This window comes from Monodelphis domestica, chromosome 1 (assembly GCF_027887165.1).
Source record: "Monodelphis domestica isolate mMonDom1 chromosome 1, mMonDom1.pri, whole genome shotgun sequence".
NCBI classification, from domain to species: domain Eukaryota; kingdom Metazoa; phylum Chordata; class Mammalia; order Didelphimorphia; family Didelphidae; genus Monodelphis; species Monodelphis domestica.
In genome coordinates this window covers 289,981,920-289,987,105 of record NC_077227.1, presented here as the reverse complement: position 1 = coordinate 289,987,105, position 5,186 = coordinate 289,981,920, and the positions used below count along the sequence as shown (strand labels likewise).

At 37.0% G+C, this 5,186-nt stretch overlaps 1 pseudogene; it reads right to left on the bottom strand.

The window, feature by feature from the left end:
* Positions 1-4,184: 4,184 nt before the first annotated feature.
* LOC100617915 (CCHC-type zinc finger nucleic acid binding protein-like) lies at positions 4,185-4,772 on the bottom strand (annotated as a pseudogene).
* Positions 4,773-5,186: the final 414 nt, after the last annotated feature.

Genomic DNA, 5,186 nt, shown 5'->3' with positions numbered 1-5,186 from the left:
CCTCCATGCCAAGTGAAAATATGGCAGCCAATGGGCACACCAGTTTATAAGAACAAATTTATCTATGAAATTTTGTGTTGAAGGATGGTGAAGGGTATCAGTACTATCACCTCATAAAGGAATAAGAGGCAGTGGAGAAAAATGGGTTTACAGACTCACAAGAGACCCATTTAAAGCGAGATCATCACCAAAACATTAACGACACTCAAAGGATGACAATATAAAACACAAAGGATCTATCATTTTTGTTACAACATAATAATTTCTAATATCACAATCCACACTGTGCTGGAAGTAAAAGTGGCCCTAAAAAAATGGAATAAGCCAAGTATACACAGAGGCTGTCTGTGCTGAAGGCAACTTGTATAATTATTAGGGCACCAAGATACTGATTGATGTTCTTTTCAAGACATCTCAAGGAGGGAAAAATACTGTTAAAAAAAAACCACACACACACACACACACACACACACACACACACACACACACACACACAAACAAACACATGGATTATGACTACCAAAAAGTGGTGATCAAGGAAATATCAAATGACCAATCTTTATACCTTTCTCATCTCTACAAAATATTTTGAGAATTTATGCAAATCCAGGGTACTTCTGGTAAAAATATCACAACAGGCAGAACCACACTCTATCTTAATTCTCTTAAATGGTGAGGATACAGGGAAGCATTTGGTAGGAAAGCCATCATAAAGGCTCCTCCCAAGGGTCTCACATGTATGTGATAAGAGCATACAAGATTTCTTGTCAGAAATAACTTTTATGCCCCTTTTGATTATTACCAACTGAGACATAACAGGGAAATGTATGCTCAATGAGTTTTGCAGTCTCTTACAACACATACCATTTGTCAATAAGATACCAGCATCTTACTAAATAAGATTCACGACCCCACTTGAGTTTGGCCTAAAACTATCCTTGCAGGACAAACCAATGTAGAAGACTTGTTCAGTCTTTGACAAACAGTTGGATGGATGGTTAATTCAGCTGCTCTGCTGACAAAAATGCAGATGGATGAGCTGGGCTCAGAACTGAAGAGAACGAAGGCACTTGCTTGCCTTTGGGAAAAATGGACAGTACTTTTCAACAACTCTAATCTCCTTCATATAAAACCCCCCTAAAATATTCTTTCTTCTGGTGATGCTATTTGGATGTAAATAATAAAATACCACAATCCCTGAAGAAATCAGTTACTGGTCACCCAAAGGGCACTGGAGAAATGCTTGGTGGGCAGCTTCCTGAAAAGGTTGCAGTATGTGACCAAGAAGACATTGAACACATAACACAATTATTAATGGAATGACCAAAAATGAGACGGGTCAGTCATGGAGAGAAATCAACAGCTACATGCAGTAATAAGGCCCATCAACTAAAGTCTCCAGAACATGAGTGGATCTCCTGTGGAGGCCTGAAAGGAAGATATGGACTAATGGTACACAGGATGAGAAAGGAGCAAGAGATAGGTTACAATTTAAATTGCTCAAAGGAACATTACATATTAAAAGGATCATGGACCCACTGAGATACTGGTAGTGTCAGAAGTAGTTTCTTAATCGATGGATACTAATATAATTATCTCCAACTCACTCATGGACGACCACAAAAGGCATCCTTTTGGTTGGGAAACTTCTGTAACCAAAAAATGTGTTTGTAATACATCTGTTAAATTGATAATGTGGTTAAATTGTTCCCATTTAATGTAACATGCAAATTAGTTCCTCCCAGGAGTCCAACACCTAATATTATGTTTAAAAAATGCACTCTTTCACAGCCAACTTAAAAAAAAAAAAGCCCTGCAACCTTTCATTTCAAAGGCAATCCTTCATTTTTTCCATACTGCATTATCTCCTTTGGGTAAAAAAAAGTCACAACAGATAGATTACTAGAGTGAAGGTCTCAGAAGAATGTTAGTCAGTCATTCTTCTTAGGGAGAAACTCAGTCCATGGTCCAAGTTGTCACAATTCTGTCTAAAATTCTTTTATAAGGAACAGGTAACTACTGAAGGCAAGGTTCAGTATCACCTGTTGTTTAAAGAAATGGCATAAAAGTAATTTACTAGATTTTGACAAGTTTCAGGTTTAATTGTTTTTCATTTGTAAAAAAATAATGCAAAACAGTGATAGAATGTCAATCTAGTTTTCTAGTCCATAAAGTTATGACACTTCAAAGACCTTGAGCAAATCAGTTAATCTCTGGGATTATTTCCTTATAAGTGAAATAAGACTAGTTTTAGGATGAAAAAAGTTGGAGGAAAGGACGGGACTCTTGGTCTCTATTCAAAAGCAGTGATAGAACAAAGAACATCCATCATCTGTATAGAACACAAAATTGTCTACACCAAAACTTTTCTCTGTAGGCTTCCTCCAAAAGCTATTACAGACTTAGCTCAGCAGAATAGCACAAGTCATAGAACATCACTCAGTTTTCTAACAATACTAATTCTGGTTTGGTCTAAGAACCAAATAAATGTTCAATCAGCCCTAAATTTAAAAACTTGTAGAAGAAATTCCACCAACAAATATTCATCAATTTGAAATTAACTCTCTAGTCAATGGAGTGATTTTCAATGACTATAAAAAGGCCACCCACATGGAAAGGCATCAGTTAAAACTTCCAGGGCCATGCAAGTCACTTTTAAAAGGGCCTTCTAATTTCCAAAGCAAGGAAAGTCACTAAATGTTTATTAGAATATATTATGTCTAAGTTGGTAATAAGAGATTGGAAGCATTGATACTTTGAGTTAAATTCTATTTATGTTCCCTGGGTGATCAATGTGGGCCATGCTTATTTCCACTCTTTAGGCACTGGAGAAATTCCTATCTTCATGTTACTACAATATTTTAAAAGAAAATGTTTTCTAAATCTTTTTCAGGGCCTAGCAGTTATATATAGAACAATGATTATGACTGTAGCTTTAGTTTTATGATATACTATTGGTCATTTCTATTTGCTGCCAAGTTTTTCAGGAACTCAATCCTTAATTATAACAGTACTGGTGGCCCCATGGGAAAAGATGGATCTTACAACAAATCTTTCCAAGAGGTTCTTCAGCAACAAAGTAGGAATGGCCTAAAATCTAAAACTAAGAAATGGGCAAAATTGATTACCCTTGGTCTTTTCTTAAATGACATGTTGATTTGACTTAAGTTTCTATTCAATCCAGATTACCATAAAGCTGTGGTTCTCTTTATAGCATAACTTTTAAATAAAAGCAATTTTCTGAAGTCATAGGGATGTGACAATTTTTCAGTTATATTCTTAAAGGTATTAAGGGATCTGATACAGCACAAATCTGAGTTAAACAGGATTTTCAATTTCATCAATACTACTCTTTTATGTAGACCACCCCCCATTTTGAAATGTATTTTTGGAGTATACTATTCATATGAAACTTAACAGCCTTCTGTCAGTTCTGGCCTATTTAATTATAAATTAAGTGCTTCATAATCTACACATAAAGGTATCAAGAAAAATTTTCAATGGTAAGTTTGAATGTGATTTCTATCCACAAAATCTTGGGCCCTTGCACTGGAGGATTTTGTAATGAGAAAGTGAATTATTAGCCTTATATTTACCCATCACATGTATAAAAATTAATCAAGTCTTTGGATTTTTCCATTTCTTTGGATAACAAATTTTCTCAAAACATAGTGTACCAGTTTTTTGTTTTTATCTTGGAATGATAATGTTCAGAGTAGCTACATTCAGAAGTAATTTGAAAAACTGCTAGGGAGGGCTGGGAAATTCCAGGAGTGGGACATTAACAAAGCACTAAGCCAAGAGAACTGTATCAAACAGAACCAAGATAGTATTGAAAGTAGACGGCTAAAGGAATAGTTACAGAGCCACTAGAAAGTCAAAAAGAAAAGATAGCCAAAGAAAAAGATGTATTTTATAACCCTCCAAAAATGGAAAAGAGGGAAATATGAAGACAAAAATGAATTAGAGTTCTTTTGGAACTCCATTAAGTTTAAGAACAAAACACCTTTCATGACATATTTATGGAATTTAAATTAGATTGCTAACACACCTGTTATTAGAGACACCCCCACACCAAGTATCGTTTCAAAATTAATTAGCATCTGACCCAAACCCTTCTATTTTTTAAACTTTAAGTGAATCTACTTTGAATGGCATCAAACTGAAGTGCTCTGTTGATCCAGAGAACAAGTCATTTTCTAATGCTGAGTTGGATTCCTGAAAGCACAAACCTATCATGAGTCCTTGGTGCATTATTTGCCTTAGATGTAACCAATGAGTCAGTCAGTAAGTTAATTCCATCACCGAAGCCTTTCGTTGCTGAAGGTCACATTAATTCTTTGGGGCAGGAGTGAAGTTCTTGACCTACCATCTATACCATTTCACTTTGGTACAATCTTTCTGAATGTGCCCAAACTCTCCACATGAATAGCACTTCTGCTCATCTGCATGGTCGCAGTCTCGAGCCAAGTGGCCAGGCTTGCCACAGTTGTAGCAGCATTGCTCTCTCTCTCTCGCTTCAGTTCCTTGCAGTCCTTGGCAATGTGGCCACCTCTACCGCAGTTATAGTAGGCTTCATCCTCCTGAAGATCACAATCCTTGGCAAGATGACCAGACTCACCACAACGGTAACGGATGTCTGGAAGAGATGAAGAAACAAACTGGAAACCTCTTCCATGGCTCCACATTCCTTGGCCATGGCCTCCTCCAGTAGGGCATTCTTGGGCCCAATGGTCAGAGCATCTACACTTGAAACACTCATTGCTGCTCATTGCTGCACTTAGATCTTTTAAGATGTTGGAGAGGGCCCACAGCGGCAATGAGGTCAGAAGCTTCAGCTCTCAAAGATGCTACAGGGACGACGGCGGCGGCAGTGGCTGTTTATTTTCGAGGTCCTAGCCTGTGCCACATGTGGGTCTACACACAGCCCCACACACTCCATTGCGCATGGCCCCTCCGCCTCACCCACGCCAAAAAAGCATTTTTTATACTATTAAATTGTATAAGCACTTCTTTTTTTCTAAATATTTTCTTGATAATATTCATTTTCTGTCTTGCTTCAGAATATTCTATAATGTAACTAGAGCCATCAGAATATCCATTCTTCTGAATTGAGATGAGGATTAAAATAATGACTAGTGGAATTGCAAAACATAGAACCTTTTTAGAACTCAGTCTGGAAACTT